Source organism: Halichoerus grypus, chromosome 1, assembly GCF_964656455.1.
Source record: "Halichoerus grypus chromosome 1, mHalGry1.hap1.1, whole genome shotgun sequence".
In the NCBI taxonomy this organism is placed as follows: Eukaryota; Metazoa; Chordata; class Mammalia; order Carnivora; family Phocidae; genus Halichoerus; species Halichoerus grypus.
In genome coordinates, this window is record NC_135712.1 from 49,265,009 (window position 1) to 49,288,151 (window position 23,143).

General features: G+C 38.2%; 1 long non-coding RNA gene across 11 annotated transcripts in view; it reads left to right on the forward strand.

The window, feature by feature from the left end:
• Positions 1-262: 262 nt before the first annotated feature.
• LOC118549718 (uncharacterized) overlaps positions 263-23,143 on the forward strand; it is a 289,756-nt gene continuing 266,875 nt past the window's right edge. For 8 of the 11 annotated variants that reach the window (XR_013445060.1, XR_013445059.1, XR_013445053.1 and 5 more), the window contains exon 1: positions 20,600-20,834. This is a non-coding gene — a long non-coding RNA (uncharacterized LOC118549718). Of the gene's footprint in view, positions 374-1,415; positions 1,581-20,599; positions 20,835-20,892; positions 21,045-23,143 lie in introns of those variants that run through there. The other 3 variants (XR_013445061.1, XR_013445065.1, XR_013445054.1) reach the window with 2 other exon arrangements.

Below are 23,143 nucleotides of genomic sequence, written 5' to 3' on the forward strand. Positions count from 1 at the left end.
GTTCCCAAATGTCTTTGCTGGAGGCAGAATTGCCTCGCCCTTGTCGGGGGCCAGGCTAAGTAATCTGCTCGGGTTTGCTCTCCGGAGCTTTTGTTCCCTGCAAGCTTTCCGTACAGCTTTGGAGGCCCAGAGTAAAAATGGCGGCCTCCCAATCTCCACCCTGGAGGAGCCGAGAACTCAGGGCCCCACTCCTCAGTGCACCCCCAGAGACAAGCAGTCAATCACTCCTGTCTCCCTGGTCTCTGGCCACACTCCGTGCTCACCCGGCCCATGACCGCACGCTTCTATCTTTGGCACCCGACCCCGTGTGGAGTCTCCAAACCCAGCAGATCCCTGCGGTGCGCTCCCGCACCTCTCCTCCCGGGGGAAGAAGGTGAGTCTCCCTGGATCTGCCGCTTGTTGGGTCCCTGCTGGAGGAGCAGTGGCCCGACTGTGCTGCAGATCACGGTTTATGGCCACCCTGAGCTGAGAGCCCACTCCTCGGCTCCGTGTCTGCAGCTGGCTTCCCCGCTCCGATACCTAGGAGCTCTGCCGCACTCAGGCACCCCCTTTATGTGACCCCGAGGGTCCTGAGACCACTCTGTCTCGTGAGGGTTCCACCCCCTGCTTAGCCACTGGAGCGACGTCCCTCAGCAGAGCCGACTTCTAAAAGTTGCGATTTTGTGCTCTGCGGCTCTATCACTTGCCAGAAGCGGCTGACGGAGGCCCCTTCCCCCACCATCTATCCTCCCAAATATCGCCTCAGATTCACTTCACACGTCCTACCTTCCAGAAAGTGGTCGCTTTTCTGTTCAGAGAGTTGTTGCTATTCTTTTCTTCGATCTCCTGTTGAGTTTGTAGGTGTTTAGAATAGTTTGATCCCTATCCAGCTGAATTCCTGGGACCAGACAAAATCCAGGTCTCCTACTCCTCTGCCATCTTGTTCCTCCCCCAAAACCCAAATCTTTCTGAGAGATAGTGAGAATGTAACTGCTTTGCTTATTCCTATCATTTTACTCAATTGGTAATTTTAACATTTTACTGAATATGCAAATGGTCTGCAATCCTTCAGATTATACAATGCCCCATACTAAGTGGATTTGGGGGAACTCTGGCTTCTATTGACAGCAATGAATAAGCTATCAGACTCATTGTTTTTCATTTGTGCATTTGTTTTTCCCACATCACTAGCATTTGTTATGGTTACCCGGGCTCGCACTGAAAATGGGTTTATGCTCTGGGAAATGGTTGAAAAGCATCATCATCTTCATTATGTCAACAATGAAAATTATGCTTGTCTATGCTCTCTGGAGTTGATGGCTGGAATGTTTGAAAACAACACCCAGGCATTTTCCCTCTCAACCTGAGGGAAAAAAAATCCATGCCAGCGTTGTGTTTTTACTTTACAAATAATCTGTTTTCCCCTTGCCCTTTAGATCTGAGAAAAAGCTGTGTGTAATGAATGCTGTTTGAACATAGACGCAATTTCCAGAATGAGTATAACACCACTGCCTGTCAATTCTTGAGAGAGATGGCACATGAAAAAGATACAGAAATTCTCCAGATTACCCCCTTCAGTTGAAAACTACCCATATTCTGAAGTAAACAAGTAACTATTTTCTCTGCGTGTTCACCTCACCCCATCTCTTCTTCAGAACAGTGATAATAGCTTTGTTGACGCTTCACATTTCTTCCATTACCTATTAAGTATTCCTGAGAATGGGGGGATAGAAATTCATTACAAATATAAGGTACGAATTCCTACAGGTCTGAGGAAAAAGGCTGTGGCAGCTTTCCTCCATTAATTTATTAACAATTTGGGTTAAATTTTTTCCTCAACAATGGGTCTTTCCTCAAATGGCAACCAGTGAAAGTAACTTTATACATACCCAGAGGGTTTGAAATAATGCCTTAAAGACTGTGTTTTTTCCTAAATTGTCAACTGTACCGTTCAAAAGATACCACATTTTGCCTCAGCTTAAAATCAACCTTTTTCTCTCTTCAGATGGGATTAAGGGAATAACAGAGCCAAGGATAACACGTAAATGTGTATCTTTTGCTCTTCAGTCTAAATTACTTCCCCCAGTATCTAAACTCTGTGCTAACTCTAAATGGAAGGCAAGAAGTAAAGAATAATGTGCTGTCTAAATGTAGATGGAAGATAAGATGTTGAGACTAAAATTTAAAAACCACACCAAGATATATTCATTCCACTTTCACATTTAAATAATGCTCACATTAAATTATTATTCCAAAGGAACTGTCAAAATGAAACAGTCATAGCTTTCCCTAGCTGAGCTCTGACAACTATAAAAGTCTAATGCTCACAGTGAAGCTATGAAAACTATTTTTTTAAAAATCATCTGCAAAACATGAGCAAAACCTTATTTCTCTCTGATTATTGGCAGAAAAAATAAATAAGTTCAAAAATATTGATAAGGTGAAACTTCCCAGATTATATTGATTATCAGGGCTAACCCAAGGAATCTAAACCATGTAGGACAAAATTGAGTTTGGAGGACCTATGCATAAATTGCAGACGTATAATAAGCACTATTGTTTTTAACTTTTATCTTAGTTGTCATCTGTATCTGTACTTTCTGTGCTCAGGGAAAATGTGGAACTTGTCATAAAACACATAAGCTCTGCAAATCAGTACTTAGAGCTTCCTGGGGGCCTTACAGTTAAGGAATTGAACACTTTGCCTTTTTTTTTTTTTTAATTTTATTATGTTATGTTAGTCACCATACAATACCGCATTAGTTTTTGATGTGGTGATCCACGATCCATTGTTTTCGTATAACACCCAGTGCTCCATGCAGTATGTGCCCTCCTTAATACCCATCACTGGGCTAACCAATCCCCCCTCCCCCTCCCCTCTAAAACTGTGTTTGTTTCTCAGAGTCCATGGTCTCTCATGGTTCATCTCTCCCTCCGATTTCCCCCCCTTCATTTTTCCTTCCTTCTCCTAATGCCCTCCATGCTATTCCTTATGTTCCACAAATAAATGAAACCATATGATAATTGACTTTCTCTGCTTGACTTATTTCACTTAGCATAATCTCCTCCAGTCCCATCCATGTTGATGTAAAAGTTGGGTATTCATTCTTTCTGATGGCTGAGTAATATTCCATTGTATATATGGACCACATCTTCTTTATCCATTCATCTGTTGAAGGGCATCTTGGCTCTTTCCACAGTTTGGCTATTGCGGACATTGCTGCTATGAACATTGGGGTGCATATGGCCCTTCTTTTCACTACATCTGTGTCTTTGGGATAAATACCCAGGAGTGCAATTGCTGGATCATAGGGTAGCTCTATTTTTAATTTTTTAGGAACCTCCACACTGTTTTCCAAAGTGGCTGTACCAACTTGCATTCCCACCAACAATGTAAGAGGGTTCCCCTTTCTCCACAACCTCTCCACCATTTGTTGTTTCTTTCCCTGTCCATTTTGGCCATTCTAACTGGTGTAAGGTGGTATCTCAGTGTGGTTTTGATTTGAATTTCCCTGATGGCTAATGATGATGAACATTTTTTCATGTGTCTGTTAGCCATTTGTATGTCTTCTTCAGAGAAGTGTCTGTTCATCTCTTCTGCCCACTTTTTGACTTGATTATTTGTTTTTTGGGTGTTGAGTTTGAGAAGTTCTTTATAGATCTTGGATACCAGCCCTTTATCTGTAGTGTCATTTGCAAATATCTTCTCCCATTCTGTGGGTTTCCTGTTTGTTTTGTTGACTCTTTCCTTTGCTGTGCAGAAGCTTTTTATATTGTTGAAGTCCCAAAAGTTCATTTTTGCTTTTGTTTCACTAGCTTTTGGAGATGTATCTTGAAAGAAGTTGCTGTGGCTGATGTCAAAGAGGTTACTGCCTATGTTCTCCTCTAGGATTTTGATGGATTCCTGTCTCACATTGAGGTCTTTCATCCATTTTGAGTTTATCTTTGTGAATGGTGTTAGAGAATGGTCGAGTTTCATTCTTCTGCATGTGGCTGTCCAATTTTCCCAGCACCATTTATTGAAGAGGCTGTCTTTCCATTGCATGTTTTTTCCTGCTTTGTCAAAGATTATTTGACTATAGAGTTGAGGGCCCATATCTGGGTTCTCTATTCTGTTCCATTGGTCTATATGTCTGTTTTTGTGCCAGTACCATGCTGTCTTGGTGATCACAGCTTTGTAATAGAGCTTGAAATCGGGCAATGTGATGCCCCCAGCTTTGTTTTTCTTTTTCAACATTTCCTTTGCAAGTCTTTTCTGATTCCATACAAATTTTAGGATTGTTTGTTCCAGCACTTTGAAAAATGTCATTGGAATTTTGATCGGGATGGCACTGAAGGTATAGATTGCTCTGGGTAGCATAGACATTTTAACAATGTTTATTCTTCAGATCCATGAGCATGGAATATTTTTCCATCTTTTTGTGTCTTCTTCAATTTCTTTCATGAGTGTTCTGTAGTTCCTAGAGTATAGATCCTTTACCTCTTTGGTTAGGTTTATTCCGAGGTATCTTATGGTTTTTGGTGCTATTGTAAATGGAATCGTTTCTCTAATTTCACTTTCTACATTTGCATTGTTAGTGTATAAGAAAGCAACTGTTAACCAAAATAAAGAGTCATATTGATAACAATACGTTAATTGTGGGAGACCTCAATACTCCACTCTCAGCAATAGGTCATCGAAGCAGAAAATCAACAAGGAAACAAGAGCTTTGAATGATACACTGGACCAGACCTCATAGATATATACAGAACATTCCACCCTAAAACAGAATACTCATTCTTCTCGAGCACACATGGAACTTTCTCCAGAATAGACCACATACTGGGTCACAAATCAGGTCTCAACCAATACCAAAAGATTGAGATTATTTCCTGCATATTCTTATACCACAATGCTCTAAAACTGGAACTCAATCACAAGAAAAAATTTGGCAGAAATTCAAACACTTGGAAGCTAAAGACCACTCTGCTCAAGAATGTTTGGGTCAACCAGGAAATCAAAGAAGAACTTAAACAATTCACGGAAATCAATGAGAATGAAAACACATCAGTCCAAAACCTATGGGATACCGCAAAGGTGGTCCTAAGGGGGAAATACATAGCCATCCAAGCCTCACTCAAAAAAATAGAAAAATCCCGAATTCACCAGCTAACTCCACACCTTAAAGAACTAGAGAAAAAGCAACAAACGATGCCTAAGCCATGCATTAGAAGAGAAATAATTAAGATTAGAGCAGAGATCAATGAATTAGAAACCAGAAACACGGTAGATCAGATCAACGAAACTAGAAGTTGGTTCTTTGAAAGTATTAATAAGATTGATAAACCACTGGCCAGACTTATCCAAAAGAAAAGAGAAAGGACCCAAATTAATAAAATTATGAATGAAAGGGGAGAGATCACGACTAACACCAAGGAAATAGAAACAATTATTAGAAATTATTATCAACAACTATATGCCAATAAACTGAGCAATCTGGATGAAATGGAGGCCTTCCTGGAAACCTATAAGCTGCCAAGACTGAAACAGGAAGAAATTGACAACCTGAATAGGCCAATAACCAGTAATGAGATTGAAGCAGTGATCAAAAACAAAAACCTCCCCAAAAAATAAGAGTCCAGGGCCTGATGGATTCCCTGGGGAATTCTACCAAACATTCAAAGAAGAAATAATACCTATTCTCCTGAAGCTGTTTCAAAAAATAGAAACAGAAGGAAAATTTCCAAACTCATTCTATGAGGCCAGCATTACCTTAATCCCCAAACCAGGCAAAGACCCCTTCAAAAAAGGAGAATTTCAGACCGATACCCTGATGAATATGGATTCCAAAATCCTCAACAAAATCCTGGCTAATAGGATCCAACAATACATTAAAAGGATCATCCACCACGACCAAGTGGGATTTATCCCCGGGATGCAAGGGTGGTTCAACATCCGCAAATCAATCAATGTGATATGATACATTAATCAAAGAAAGAACAAGAACCATATGATCCTCTCAATAGATGCAGAAAAAGCATTTGACAAAGTACAGCATCCTTTCTTGATTAAAACTCTTCAGAGTATAGGGATAGAGGGAACATTCCTCAAGTTCATAAAATCCATCTATGAAAAACCCAGAGCGAATATCATCCTCAATGGGGAAAAGCTGAGAGCCTTTCCCTTAAGATCAGGACCACGTCAAGGATGCCCACTCTCGCCACTATTGTTCAACATAGTATTAGAAGTCCTAGCAACAGCAATCAGACAACAAAAAGAAATAAAAGGTATTCAAATAGGCAAAGAAGAAGTCAAACTCTCTCTTTTCGCAGACGACATGATACTTTATGTGGAAAACCCAAAAGACTCCACCCCCAAATTACTAGAACTCATACAGCAATTCAGTAATATGGCAGGATACAAAATCAAAAAACACTTTGCTTTTAAAGTAGATTGCTCATTCCTGATAGCTTATATCATAATATGGTCAACATTGGTCTGCATTAAAAAGAAATACGTGCACTGGGTGTTATATGCAAACAATGAATCATGGAACACTACAGCAAAAACTAATGATGTAATGTATGGTGACTAACATAAGGTAATAAAATAATATTAAAAAAATTAAAAAAAAAAGATTATTAAAATCACTACTACCCTTAGATGAAAGCAAGAGATTTGGCCCTTAAGAGGCCACACCATTCTCTATGTAATGAGCAATGCAAAGGGCCAAGAGGAAGTGTCTTGCTGGGTCTGACCCACAGAGACCAATTTTCACCTACCTGGAACTCTAGAATGCCCAGTGCAAATGACTGAGTCCATTTCCAGGACAAGTCTTCATGCAGATGTGTGCACCCCTAGACCTGAAGGGTAGCTAAAAGGTAGCTCCTGCGGGAAGATGGGGGTTGTGGAGAGAGCCTGGACATCTTACCACAATAAAAAGGTATATATATACATGTGAAAAAAAAAAAAAGAAATACGTTGGAAACTAATAGTCCTTAATGTGGAAGGACTTACGTAGAGAAAAGGCAGAAGCAAAGAAAGGAAATTATTCATTGGCTGTAGCTGAAAGCCTCGCTGGCTGTTTGTGATTGGTTGTCCTCAGCATTTTGATTTCATTATCTTGAAGCATTACCAGGCTTGGATTTTGGTTTGCTCACATTGGCCACCTCAGTCTAATGGCCTCATTCTTTAATTAATTTAACCGGGTTAATTTGAGGACTGGGGATAATCTGCATAAAGGTCAGGCACTCAGTAGATATTAGACCTTCCACCCTGCCTGGTTTTTCCTTACTGTTGCACCTGCTCTTTGCCATTATTGTGACTTCTAACTTCTTAATTTGTTTCTATACAGTGGTGGGAGGTGAAGAGCATGGGCCGTGAGTCAGCCTACCTGGGTTTGAATCTCTTCCCTGAAGATATCATGTATTTTCCTCATGTACAATGTGGAAGAAAATACTACTTACCTTCACAAATGGTTCTAAGGAATATATTTTTTCAGATTTTATTTATTTATTTGAGAGAGAGAGAGTAAGTGGGGGAGGGGGGCAGAGGGAGAAGCAAACTCCCGTCTGAGCAGGGATTCTGACACAGGGTAGATCCCAGACCTGAGATCATGTCCTGAGCTGAAGGCAGACAACCATCTGAGTCACCCAGGCACCCCTCAAAAGCAGTTCTAAAGAATAAATGAGTATAAGTTCCTTACTCAATGACTGACATATAGCAAGCATTCAATTCATGTTAGCTGTTACCATTTTCCTTACTCCTTAGCCCTGTTGTGCTTTCACTTTTCTTCCTTATCCTGCTTATATCCTAAAACGTAGTACTTTGGTGGAAAAAAATCAATGAATTCATCAGCAAATACTTTTGAGGATCTACCATGTGAAAGGACTTGAGCACAGAATCCATATAAGATCCCTGCCTCAAGTTTTTAAAACACGGATTTGCATTTACCGCTTACTGCTTCTCCAAGTTAGTTTTCTCATCTGTAAAATGGGGATAATAATAATCCCCTCTGTATCTATGCTAAAGTTTTGCAAATAAAGTGAGGTAATAAATGCGATTCCAAAAACTGAAATGAAAAGCTTCAAACTCATACACATATAATTAAACCATAAATACCTCCCTAGATAGCATAGCATCAAGGCAGAGGAGTACAGATATTGTTCCTCCTTTCCAAACGTATTCCCCAGCTTCCTATTTGTATTTTCTTTGGCAGCCTTAGCGCTCTTGTTAGAATGAGATGAGGGAGAAGAGCAAATGATTTAACAAGTAAGAAATAAATGAACATAAGGACCAAATTCACAAGGTTTGAATCTTCTTCAAAAGCTTAAACTAAAGCTATAGATAGTACTTTACATATATTGTATATTACCAAAGTAATTTGTAAGAAAGAATGTGTATCTACCACTGAGACTCTGGAAACAAGAACTCGACTTATGAGCATCAATGTAGGGTCACTGAATGACATTTGAGTGCCTGTGTGTTGTGCAAAGTGCAGGTCCCTGCTTGCTCCAGGCTGAGGAAATGCAGGATACTGTAGATCCAGATTAGAGCTAAGGAAGACAAACATGGCAGTATTAAGGGTCCCTTCTCCATCATGGGTGATGATAGGGTCTTAAGTTTGTCTTGCTTCTTCTAAGACCCATTGCCATCGGATCTCTTGGCTTTATCTGGTCATCTGTGTGTCCATTAGGATGTACTCTTTGCTGATACTTGTCACCTTTTGTGACTGGACGTCAGTTCTAATCTCTGACTGTGATCCCCGAAAGTTCTCTACTTTTCTTACAACTTGCAGAGCACTTTTCTCGGCCTTTATTCCTGTCAACTGCTACCTGGGTCCTGTCCTGCTAGAATCATGAGCTGCAGAGCTCTTTGACCAAAGCCCCAGTATTAGAAAGTTCTTCTTTGGGTCTTCTCCTTTATCACTTCTCCCTCTTGGAATTTTACACTAGCTGAGATCATGTCTAAGTCTCCTGAGGCTTGATTTTGAATTTTAGATGGTTGGCCACCCCCAGGAGATCCTGTTTATGTGGATTCTCATTTATGCTTATTCTCAGCTTACTTCTCTTATGCTTTAGTCTGCTGGACAGTCTCAGAATCTCTTACAGCCTGGATCATGCAGGTCAAGATAGGGAATCTCTTGAAGAGAAAAACTTCCCTAGGCAGCAATTTCAGAGATCATTCAGGCCGTTCAAATTATAACATTTCTAAGAAGGCAAGCAAAAATACTGTTAATTAAATGTTTAATTTTTATTATAGCTAGCATATTAATTTTAAGTAGCTTTGATTTATAGTATAGCACAATTTTATTTATGTGCAGGATGTATACTTTATAGCATAGAGTGCCCTCTTGTATAATCAATGTGTATAGGATATTTATGTTCATTTTATTGGACTCTGAGCATAATTTTACTATTAAATATATGGAAGAATTTTATGCTTGTTTTTATGACATCGTTGGCCTAAGCTAGGCTTACTTCTATGCCAAGTCTCTTGTCAAGAACACAGCTCTCAATTTCGACATTGTTTCTATGGGAAAACACATAAATACATTGCCTTTCATGAACATCTGCTTCTCTGTAATTTTAATAAAGCTAATGGAGCAAGACCCAGGTTTTCTTACTTCTATTGAAACATTTTCCCTCCCTGTGTTTCCCTTTCCTTCTTGGGATAATGATTTCCCTTGAGGGTATATGGTTATATTATATGGTGGTCGAGTCTTTTACTATGAATGAAGCACTCATTTCCTTGAGATACATTCTCAGGAAACTAAAGTTTTTAAAAAATGCATGCATGTGTGTATATACATGGAGGGGGTTGTACGTATAAATGTATCACAAGCAACAAAACCCTTAATTTGAAAATGATTTCAATTAAGTGTCTTTATTGTTAGGGCTTTAAGTATTCTTCTATCAGTGTATTTCACTTCATAGCCTTGTTCAGAGATCTAGATTTTACTGGCCAACGAGGCCTGAAAACCCTTTCCCTGGTTATTTGGAACAAGATGGAGTCTGACAGATGTAATGTGATGATATTATGAGTAATTTGTGGTGGTCAGTAATAAAAGTAAATTGTACCCAGGGTTTGAGGTAGCATGTAAAGTGGGAGGAATTAGTGATATGTTGGAAAGAATGTTGAGTAAAAATTTGGGATGCTTACATTTACTTTGGCAAATCATAATCTCTATAAATTTCCATTAGATTCCTTATTATTGTGCTTTATTAATTTCCTGTAAGAAATGCAAAAACCACATTTCTTCTTCTTCATATGTCAAACTACTTCAATATATTAACAAATTAACAAAAGTAGTATAATTACATGTGGAAACATACGCATTGGCATTTTAAGTTTTCCATACTTGGAGAGAGAATATCTGTTAAGCCTAACCATGTAGCCTTAGGTTAAACCAGCAATAAATGTAATTTGATAATTTACAATTCCCATCTTCAGACTTTATATAATAAAGTATACATACTAAAATAATAAGATCTCATAAACAGCAAATACCTAATCATCTTTTGCTTGTTACTGAAAGCCTTTAATTTTATGCCAGTTGTTCTTTGTCATTATATATTGTAAGATGCAAATCCTCACAACCATCTTTTTATACTAATGAAAAGTCATATAAATTTAGAAAGTATTTCATTTCATCCATGCAATGTGCATTTCAATCCAGAGTAAGCAAATATTTCACATGCACACAGTGAATCTCTTATAGTCCCATTTTAAGCTTGTCAAGTATTCTGATTTCAATCCTATTTGCCCAATTTAAATTGCAATTTAAATGGTTAGATTCTACCATTAGATTTTAATTACCTTCAATTCTATCAGAGCGGGTCCCAACCTTTTGTAGCAAATTCATTTCCTGCTTAACCAAAGACACAATACTCTTTAAATAGACTATCTCTCCCTGCCTGTGCTTTCTCTGGAAAGAGTTTTCACACAGACTGTTGTTTATTTCCTCTCTAGGAAATAAACAGGAAAAAATTTATGAACAAAATAAGTGACACACCTATACAAGGGAAAGACAAGATGAGAAACATGATTATATTTACTTTATGGAAAGAGATGATGACCATCATCTTTCTCATCAGATGATGAGATGCTCATCATCTCTTTAATATTTTGTGACTGGGTGGCTTTATCTTGTTAACTAGAGCCCCTAAATGCTCGTAATAGTATGACTCTGCACCTTTAAGCCTTTCTTTGCATAGGTCTTTTCAAATACAACCTCTCTCTAGAGAATGTAATTGACTAATTAAATAAATTACATAGAGAAAAAGAAACCCTCACTAGGCAGCCTGTGATTTTAAGCATAGCATAGATAAAGATCATAGAGAATCCATCTGACGTGTACACATTTACACTTTTATAAAAATACATTGTAGAAGATGTAGCAATAGAAAGCCTCATTCTTATTCTTGATTTAAGCTATAACCAAGGATTTCTGGACAAGTCATTAATTGTTTCATGCCGCCAAGGGCCCACTTAGTGCTCTGAAGCAGTAACTTCTAAGTGGTCCCGCTGGCCACAAAGATTTAAATTAGGCTCCAGAAGAAACCCATAATAGTTTATACAAGAGTGCCGAAAGGCAGGCATGTTGGAAATGACTTTGTGACTGCATATGGTGACGTTGGGAATGCAAATATAGTCATATGTGACTAGGTGGTAAAAGGAAGATTATTTTCTTCACTCAAGGCTTGAGGATTTTTGATCTAAGCGGTGTCTCAGAGTAAAGGTGACTCTATCATGATGCTACAGCAACTTGGCAGAAAAGCTTCCCCTTATTGGTACACCATTTGAGTCAAAATCTAGTGTGGCAAGTTTGCCAAGTTTCTTTAAATGGGATCTGTTGCCATTATAATAAAATCTGGCGGGCTCCTGGCTCATATTTTAAAAGCAAGTACCATTTATCCTTGAATCAAATAATGAATAACCTGAAAAAAAGTCAAATTAAACTTTTTATAAGATCTGCATAATTTATACAAAACATGCAGATATAAACAAAGCTTGTTTTTTAGGCTGTCACTGACCAGTATTATGACCTCTTCAGATTCAAATAAGTCTTGGCTTTGCCACTTGCTACCTATCTGATCTTGGACAAATTTTTTATTTCCCCTATGCCTTGGTCTTCTCATCTGTGACATAGGGTGAGCACATATAGTTATTGTGAAGATTAAATGAGATTATCTAATATAAATTCTTAGCACAGGGCCTAACACCTAGTTGGTCCTCAACATGTTGTTGCTGGTAATGATGATGGGGAGCTCTCAACTCAGACTGAAGTCCTTGGCCAGTTTTCTCACTCTCCATTCAAGTAGTGGTCAGAGTCCTCAATTCAGCCTCCACAATATCTCGTATCTGTGCTTCATATTCAGTCCTGTCCTTTTACCTTTATTATCAGGCTGTATTCAAATGAGAAAATGTCTGTGAGAGAACTTTGTAAATTTTAACACACTGAAGAATTATTAGTTGCTTTAAACATGTTATTGAAATTTACCAACACTCTAGTAATTAAACGGTATCTTTGCCATTCCACATTCTAATCCATTCTTAACAGAGGTACCTTTTAAAGTATATCTTTTAGATTACTTCCTTTTTCAAATACTTTCCATGGCCCCTCAGCATGATGGACAACACTCCATTGAAGTGGGTCATCGTCTCTCTTTATAATGTTTTTATCTAGTATTTCCCCTCACATCCCACCAATACCCTGCTCTCTAGCATATCAGAAAAGATGCCCTCTTCTAAATTTGTTCTAACTTTGCCTCATTTAAGTAGTTAACTTTTTAATTGGATAAATATGGATTGCAAATCTTTTCATATGGTTTCTCTTTGTACCAAATTGTCAATTTCTCTTTCCACTGTTCGAATTTTTGTTCTCCAAGTCCCTACTTAAAATTTTATTTTTCTGTTCAGCCTTTCCAAAAAGGCTGGTAGGAATCTCCCTAGTAGGAATCAATCTCTCTTTACCCGCTCTCCATTTTCTAGACTGTATCCATATTCACCCTTCTTTCTATCTTAATTTGCCATTTACAACATAGTCTGATAAGTCTGGAGGGTAAGGACTGAATCACCATTTTCTCTCCAATTCTGTAATGCCCAGTGGAACATCCTTCACAAGGAAGGTGCTAAATCAGAAGATATATTAAGTCTCTTTATTTACAGGTGTCTTTGTTAATACTGAGCTATAGTAAAAAAAAAAAAAAATAGAAGAACCAAAGATAGAGCAGCAGCTGGATTAAAAAAAAAAAAAATCCCCAAACTCAGAGGGGACAAAGGTTGGCTTTGATAGTCCCTTCTTCTTCTTCTTCTTTTTTTTTTTCTTATGTACTACTCTTAGGCTGTACATTCTTTTGATATTTATTTTAACCAGAATTCACTAGGATAAAAATGTTAGGTGAAGGTCATAGATAAAAGACTGAGGGAGAAGCTACCAAAAGTGTCACTGTGGATCCAAGTCTTTGTTCTGAAGTGTTTTACTAAGACCTATGAAAAATCCCCACTGTCATACAGCAACAACAAAAAAGCACATCCATAACTCCCTGAATTTTGTTTGCCATTAAATGACAACTTGTATTAGCCTGACCTGGTTAGCTTGGTATTCAGAGTAAGGTGAAAATTCATCACAGAAAAAAAATGGCATTTTATCAATGGCCATTCTCTTCATTTTCTGTATCCCATCTCTACCCCAATATTTCATGGTTCTCTTTAGCCCTAAATTGCCTTTCTGGGTGAAGCAGAGTTAGAAAATACTTTCTTGGCCTTCACCACCACCAAGGTTCAGGATTATCAGTGTTTACCACATCTATTAATCAGGTAACATTGGGAGGATCCCGTCAGGCTTCTCCAATCTTCTTTCATTCTTCAGGTAAATCACAGGACACTACTGTGAACTGTGTGTAAAATGTAATGAGAAGGGTTATTTGGGGACCACAGTATTGATGGCTTGGGCAAGATACTGTTAAAAGTTTTTGCCATACCTTAGATGGTGTAATTAACTAGATAAATAGCATTGTCCCTTTATGGATTTTCAAATCCAGCCAGAGCCATCCATCTTTCTAAATAAATGAGTAAAATCGGTCAGCAGCTACAGCTGCATCTTACCCAGCCCTATGGTCAATGAAAACTAGTCATCTTCTACTGTGAGGAATGCATGGTCTTAATCCCAACTGTTTTGAATACCAATTTAAGCATAAGAATAGACTAAAGGAAAAAGAAAATGTACTCATCCTCAAATTAACATTATATTGGGCAAAACAAGTAAGTTTGTTGTTGGCTCATTGCCTGACTGACAGACTAAATCAGAGTGGAGAAAACATTGCCTTTTTTTCCATGTGTCAAAATGTTGTTCTGGGCTCCTTGGTAGTTGAAATGGCCCTGCAATAATGGTTTTCATTCTCCTGATATCCCATGAGTTTTACTTTGCATCAGATCAGGGTGAGGGATGTATTGAGTGCTTTTGTTTCTGTGATCAACTCCTCTCCTTTCATTTAAAGGTGCATTAAACACGGTTTACAAGGATATTCAAATCACACAGGTTTTCCTTTTAAAGTTTTCCACTTCATAGAACAGAGCAACCATATCATAGCTACATTGCTATTTGTACTGAATCCACTGTTTCAGAAAGATATTGCCTTCTAAACTGCTGCTAGCTATAAAATGAATAAAATATCAATGCTGAGCTACAAGGTACACACCAGATGTAACCATGCTTTTCTGGAAACTATGCCCACCAACAGGAACTACGTGAGAAAATGGCTCTGAGCATTTCCAGCCTCATAAACAGGACTCTAATTAGCACACTGATAAATACTTCAACAACCAGCAGACAGAGTAAGCATTCTGTGGTTTAATTTATACAATTCTTTTGACATTCTCTGGTAAAGAATGATAAGGCATATTGCTGACACCAGGGATTCATGAAAGCAATAATAACATTAACCCAACTTTATTTATAAAATAATTTCATTACACCTCAATCTTGAATATCTCTGCAAATGATGAATAGGGATAGCGGGGATAAATTAACTTATGGATACTTATAAAAAACTTTTAGTTTTTAGTTTTAGATTCCTTTACCTCTTATTCTTTTATTAAAACTCTTTACTGAAAATGTAAATGTAGACCAGTGTGGACTGTCACTCCCTTCTGCTACCCTTGTTGACATACACTAGGCTTTCGCATATTCAGGAACAAACCCGTTTTGGACCAGATACAACAAGTTGATTTTATTGAAGCTTACCTACATTGACTCAGGTTGCAAAGAGAAGGTATGCAGGTTGAAAAAACAGAAAGGTATGCACCTTTTGGTCAGAATTCATATAGAGAAGTCAGGAACAAAGTCTTAGCAGCAGCTATATAATCAGGCCTCATGGAGAACTGGCACTCAGGAAAAATTCAAGCTGCTCTAGTTGTCCAACAACAATTCTAGTAATGATTTAGTCCTTAACTCAATTTCTCTCTGTAATTTTTTCTCTACTGTTTCTGCTTTTGACTGAGGTCAGGCTTACCTCCAGGCTTTACTCATGGTTACTCCTATCTCATGGCTCTTGTTTATTGCAAACTCTGTATGTGTCTTCTTCTGTGCTACTATATCTTCTAATTTCTCTATACTTTGAATTAAAGTTTCTCAGGAAAATAATCTAACAGAGACAGATGATCATGGTCCTGCACAGAGCATCTACAATGAATAGATATTTAACTCTGGGCCATACATCATAGACTGTGTAAGTCACTGTAGGGTTGAGTGCCTTTGCTTAGGGGTTTTTCAATTATAGCAAAGGTGTTGGGGTGAAATGGTCCAAAACATGGTGACACGTATTGGAAGCAAGCATCTTTGTGGAAAAGACACTCATTTCATTTGTGAGCATTGAATTGTGAGCAGACAATTCCAAGAAATTGATGAAGAGTGATATGAAAGAAATATAATGTCTAGGAGGAGAAGGAGGAGCAAATGGCTTGGGAAAAGTATATAAAATGAATACTTGACACTCTTTTTATGTTCCATTGAAACTGATAATAATAAATATAACTTTCTAGGAAGAGCTCTTTTTTAGTTCCTGAAGACACTTAGGTATTAAAGAAATTGTCGACCAAATTGTCCACCAAAAATACATCATGTAGTTGTTAAAATTAGAGCTTTGTTTGCATGAGATTGAGAATAAACTTCAGCTTATTTGGTGGTCCTGCCACTCTAGAGGATGTCAGGAAGTACCTTGGAATCCCTTAATTTAATAGTTGTAAGGGAATAAAAGATCATCTTAACCAAACCTCTTATTTTACAGTTGAAGTGTAAGTCTAAGTGAATAGTCCAAGATCTCACAGCTAATTATTGTCTAGGTGCTGCACCACATTATAAGGGACAAGTTCAGTGGTGTAGGAAAACATCATTCCCCTAGATTCTGTGTTTTAGCTAGACCACTCTGAGCCACTCTTCTGCATGCATCTAAGGGAATCCTACCAGTTTCAAATGATTACCCCATCACTTAAAATTCTCAATCAACAGACCAAAGAAAAGCCACAGAAATCATTTGAGTTACTGACAAATGGCTGAAATAGCTATTTTCCTCCAGATTTAAATATTCAAATTCATTTAATTCACCATGTTGTTTGTGTAACACTAAAGAAACTTTAAATTATAATGCCATTTTTCATTTTTCAAAGATGTGATCTTACTATTAATCATAGCATCAACACAATTCATAATCATTCCTTGTTTCTGATTTATATCACAGGCCACATTTAAAGCTTTGCAAAGATACATGCAAGGCCTTAAGGCCAGGAATCAGTAGGATTGGGTGAGGATTTCACATCTTCTGATTATCCTTTATTACAGACATTATTATTTATGTACTCCCAACTACAACCTTGTACTTTTACCTTCCATAGGGAATATGTCACACTAAGTCAGTCATTTAGAGCACAAGAAATTAAATCAAACTGAGAAATCCTGGGGTATAAGTTATGTTCATTTAGACACTTTCCAGGTGCCTAGCTTAAGTGATAGATGTCTTACTCCCTCAGGTTCACACATCCTCATCCCTATGGCAGCTCACCTTTTTATTAGATTCTCAGTCTTTGAGAAAACAAAGCCAGACTTTCTGCTTCGTTTTGGGGGCACGTTCCTAGAGTGAAGGTATAGTCATTTTCCATATCACTTCCTAACACCCCAAGCTGGGCAGAGGAGAATAGGGCTTCGAGGATAGAAAAGCAATAGTGGACTCTTGTTGCCAAGGCAAGAAAAACATATAAACCTGTTGGAAAATAAAACAAAAACCTCTCACCCATCAAAAGACCACTCTAGCCAGCAATAGAGTTTAAAGTGCTTCATAGGGCCATACTAAGTTGGCAACAGTAAATTACTGGATTCAAATATATTGTTGGTATTCAGAGTCTCAGAACAATCCCCCAGTCTCAGCTTTGCTCCGCTTATGCTCATATTTTCAGTAAGTTATGGCCAACAATCACCTAATATGTTTTGACTGTCAAACTTTTATGCAATTGGTAATGATCCTTCCAAAATGGTTTCTGTGGCCAATGAAGCCTTCACCCATAAACCATAGACTCAGGAAGGAAACAGGGAATGACCAAGGCATTTTGTGTTTGCATTTGTATTCATTTGTATACAGACCCATAATTCCTAATGGTGCATCCTTTCATTCTCTAAATGTCACTCTTAAATGCTACAGAAATGCATATGGTTCTAAATAACACCAAGCGTTTAAAAATAAAACCCTTGTCCTTGTCATATCTTGGAATATGATTATAGCAACTGTAGCTAGTCAAGAACAAAGACACAGGTTAGAAGGTCCCAAACCTAGGGACTACCCCTATTCTTAACCTATGGTAAGAAGACTAGTATTCAGCAGGGTTCATCAGTGGGTAGTTCAGTAAAACAGTTCTTAGCAGAAAAGTTGAAGATGTGATAATGATCAGGTGGACCACAGTTATGGGGAATCTGGAAGGCAGGAGGGCAAGGATTCACCATTGATCACTTGGATCATTGGTAAGAAGGGATTACATATAAACCAGGGTTTATGAACAGGAATCCAACCTCAGGAAGATGGAGCTTAGCTGGCAGGATTGTTCAAAGTGGATGGGGGCTGAAGAGAGGCTTGGGGTAGTGGTTAATATAGTAATGACACCTGCAACAATGATAGCTGGTATATTTAAAGCTCTTACTACATACCAGGTGCTTTGCTACACACTCTTCCATGAAGTAGCTCCTTTATTACTGTAATTCTGTAGCTATTTTTATTCCCATTCTAAAAATAAGAAACTGAGGCTAGAAAAGGAACGTGACCAGTCCCACTGCTTGTTTGCATTTTTATATACTGTTTCAGATATCCCTTATTCCCTTGGATTCTTCTCCACCTTGCTCTTTAAGAGGCTGACAGGAGGGGATGAGAGGAGATTGGAGAGAAGAATGAGGGAAATTTAGGTCAAAGTATTTATTCTCCCAGGTCCAAACCCATAGGGTCATGTCAGGCTGTCTGTGCCCCTTGTCTCACAGAATATTTAATACAGGAGCACGTGATGGAATATGGTCTCTAGGCCCACCTGAGATGCCCAGTTGTCATACTCTAGTAGGAGTTCAGAGAGAGCTGAACAACAAGGGGTGCAGAAACCCAGAATGTGGGGCGAGAACTTAGATCTTCTTTGCCTGGGATCACAGACCTGAAGATCTACACTGCAGCTGGAGTCAACCTCCTTCATCTGCAGGGTTGGGAGAGTACTAAGGACTCTGGCAAGGCTCTGTGGCAGTTATACTTCTCTTGACATTGTGAGAGCCTTACTCTCTACTCAGTAAAGTCCACTGGGAAACATTTTTTTTCTGTTAATTGTTCTTTTATCCAACTGCTGTTAGGACTTCATGATACAGTGGGGTTCCCCTAGGAACTTTGAAATGAGAAAAATCTGATAGCCTCCCTTGCTCTAAGAGTAAAATTTTAATGTCAACAGAGGTGAGAAATGCACAAAACTGCCCAAGAGGCAGACTCAATCCCAGGCCTGCAAGTCTTGATGATAACCCAGTAGATATACTAATATATATATATATTTATATATTCACACAGATTTTTAAAAAAATGAGTGAATCTATCACAAGAGAGTACTAGCAGCCTCTAGGACAAAGAAAATGGGGAGTTAGAGAGGTAAGTGAGTAAATGCGGGCATAATCTGGTGAGTGGACAAAGACCTGTGGCCAATGGATTAGACTCTCTCTGCCCTTTTGTCAAGACGGTGGCTTTATATGATTATCCAAGTTTTCAACTGTATTCTCATTTAGGAAACTGGATCCTAATTGGACTTCTCATATATTTTGTCTTTAGGGAGAAAATGTGTCAGGCAGAATTAAGAAACTGAATCATGTAGATTTTATACTAAGATAAATTTGTGATCACTCTAGTTGTATTTATAAGTTTTGTGAGTTAAGTTAATGTGAGTCTGCATCCGAGAGACAGATCATCCTATGTGTGTTGACAAATAAGGCCTCACCCTCTTCAAGATTAAGGACCAGATGCTGTACCATGGGAAAGTCATTAAGCTGATCTCATCCTGCAAAGCATTTTGGGAGGAGAACAAGCTGGTTGACCACAGAGGACCCTTTCTCCTCTATAGTAATCTGGACTTTGGGTTGTTTATTTTTTTAAAAGTCATTAATTATCTCTGTATTAGACGCTCTGGGACCTTGTGTGGATAACTTAAAACAGGAGGAACATCTCTTGATTCAATAAAAAAAGCTTCATCGAAAAGTTTCTGTTATGACTACAGTATCTACAGTTTTGTAAGATCCAGTATTCACCCCTGCCTGCTCCCGTAGACATGAATTTTCAGAACTTGCCAGCTTCCTGGACAACACTCACCTGGAACTGGGACTTAGTTCCCACCTTGTTCTTTGCCACAGCTGAGCATTAGCCCTGCCTTCTCCTACACTCAGGCTAGAGTAGATCCACAGATACTCCTTTTCCAGGAGGGGAGGCCAGATAATATTTTAAGCATACTGTCAACTATTACCCCATGACTGTTGTTATGTGGAACCCCATGACTGTTGTTATGTGGAAAAAAAAATTAAGATTTATTTATTTATTTTAGAGAAAGAGAGCATGAGCGGGGGTGGGGGAGAGAAGCAGACCCCCCCTGTTGAGCATGGAGCCCAACACGGAGCTCCATCCCACAAAAAGGTTGTGAACTGAGCTGAAATCAAGAGGGACATTCGACCAACTGAGCCACCCAGGCATCCCATTATGTGAAAAAAATTTAAAAGTAATCATTTCCCTTAGTTAATGATTGTATCTGTTAATTCATCCATTTGTTCAATCAGTGTTCTTTGAACAAGTGTTATATGCAGGCTCACCAGTCATTTCCCTTTCCTGCTCTGTTCTGGAGAAATAAATAAGCCACATATTATAAATTACATGCAAGATATTCACACATTCCTTATGGGAACACTGGGGCATTAGGGACTTTGTGGAGCAGGTGGTATTGAGGCAGATCTTGAAGGACAGAATATGCTTTTACTGGCAGAGACTGCAAGGACTCAGGAAAAGTTAACTGGAATAAGGGTGAAGAGGAAAGAATGCTGTTTTGAAATCTGAATTCCCTTCTATCCCAATTATACACGTGACTTTGGAAAAGTCAGTTTATCTTTTTAAAACTTCCATTTTCCTCATGTGCAAAATGGGATAAAAATACTCACCTTCTCAGAGTTGTGGGGATTATGTGAAATAATATATGTTAAGATTTCCTGTAAACTCTAAGTGTTATGTAATGGTGGGATTTTGTTCACACACAGCTAACAAAAGGAGAACGCAGAGGAGTCATACAGTGAGTTGGAGAAATTACAAGCGTTTTGGCCGTGAATTTTGTGTAGGTATGTATGCCCTTTCTCATTTGAGTGAGATAAGTGACTTATCCTTTTTGTTTTTCAGTTACTCAGCTGAAAAATGGGAATGCTATTTTCCACTGTGATGACTAAAATTAGAGTATATTATAAAATGCAATGAGCATTTGGTAGTGAAGAGCTTATGTAAATAATCTCAACTGAGAACACGGTTCAGCAAAGAAATCTCATTCTGAAGAGGTATCTTTAATATGCTACTATTCTGCTTTTATTGGGAAAATAGGAAATGTTTGACAAAGCTCTTGAAATGGTGGAAGACTAAGTAAATTCATTAAAATTTGATCTATATTAGGTGATTGTCTCTTTTTAAAAATTAATTGGGCGTTGGTTTTTAAAAATTACGATATTCTAGTACTTGATTTTGGTTAATTACCATCAGAGCCATTTGGGAGCTTGGGCATTAATTTCATTTTAATAAACAGCATCAGCCTAATGTGGGAATAACTTTTATTTCAAAACTGAATTCCTAATGCAAATGCCTGAAAGAAGCCTCCATAAAACCCAACAGCATACACGAGAGTTATGTCTTCATAATGTAAACATAGCCTAAAATTGCAATAAAGATATAAAAACAAGAATTTTGGAACAGTCATTTATAAATGATTGCATAATTCCTGTAAACTTCATCCCTTTGTTTTCCAAACCCTGCCTTTAAACTGCTTAATCTGTTTCTCTGACAGTTGGGGGTGTCATGTGACACCTACAGAAGAAGTATTTTCTTCAATATTGCTATTATGAGCAACATCTTAGTATATAAAAAATGCCATGAGCAATGCTAATTTGAATGGCTTCTGAGCCAACATCAGCATTGCTGACACCATGGTGTTATGTATATCAAACCTAATCACTCTCGTAATATGATGCCTCAGTAAATCTGTGAATATTAACATACAGTCGCATCAACGTAGCACTGCCTCATGCTGCAGTATATTGGCACAGAAACACTCTGGTATAGGAGCAGAGCAGTTCAAGCATAAATACATAGGATGTATTTGTAATGTATTTATGATTTGTAAAGTGGCTGTTTATCAATTAAAGCTCCGCTGATATGATGGCACTCTTTTCCAGTCTTACCTATCCTAAAGCACTTTGTAAGTGCTATTTCAAAATCAGATATGTCCATTTTGAGAGAGGTGATTTATCTTCTTTATGACATGATATGTTTATTTTAGAAAATATTATCAATCCAATTTCAAATTTATGAAACAAATGGACTAGTTGGTAATTATTTCCTTTCTAGAATGATTACTTACCTGCAGAAGGAAATACCTGTAGGACTCAAGCTTCCTTTGGAGTCATATATGAAATAAGACTGATGCATGTGTGTTCAGAAACATAAAGACATTTACACCAGCAATCTTCCAACCAGCGTGGTGTCAGTAAATGGCATGTAGTATACCCACCTAGAATTCCTACATACCTGAAATAATTCATCTTTCTTGTTTTGCTCAAGCTGCCAATGGTTAAAAAGACACACATGTACTAGTATAGAAATAGATGATCTCAATAACACAAAAGGTGAGTAAGTCACAACTGTGGTGCAGGCAAAGGATTTGCTAACAGAATTCTGGTCCTTGGATCAAAAGGGCAACCAAATAAAAACCAACTGAGCACATGTTTTTCTAGCCAACCTTCTTAAAGAGTCAAATGAGATAGAGTCCACAAAATGTATTTTGGGAAAAAAGTTATCTTTTAAGGCAGTTTTCTTTTGTGTTTTATGATTGCCAGCTTTTCCTACTAAGTCAGTATCACTTTGATGGTAAAACATGGGTAGTTCAGGATTTTTTGTCTGTTTTTGGGATAACCAGAGTGTTACTTTTATCATTGAAGGTTTGGTCATGAGTAATTTTTGGAGCAAAGTCTTGAAATGAAATTAACTTGAGCTTTACAGACTTATTTCAAAACCACAGGATACAATGCTTTATTAGGCTGTTCTTCTGAACAGAATGTACGGTGCAGTAAGCAGAAAGGATTCTCCTAAGGTTCAGTGTGGGTTATGTGGGCAAAAAGGTAGCAGGGAGACCAGGGAGCTTCTTTCCCTTCTTCTAGTGGGAAGGGCTGCATTTAAACTCAGCTTTCCATGGGACGAGTGGCTTCTTTACTCTGCCAGCATCCTATAGGCCATGAGGTTTCCAGGTATTGGATAGCTGGCTTTCTCAGACAGCTTCTGTAAAGGGCTGCCATACAAATCCTAACTCCTGATACAAAGCAATGATGCATTCCCTCTCTGACAAGGCTACTTTCTCATTCTTAACCTACAAGAGGGGAGATACCTCTCC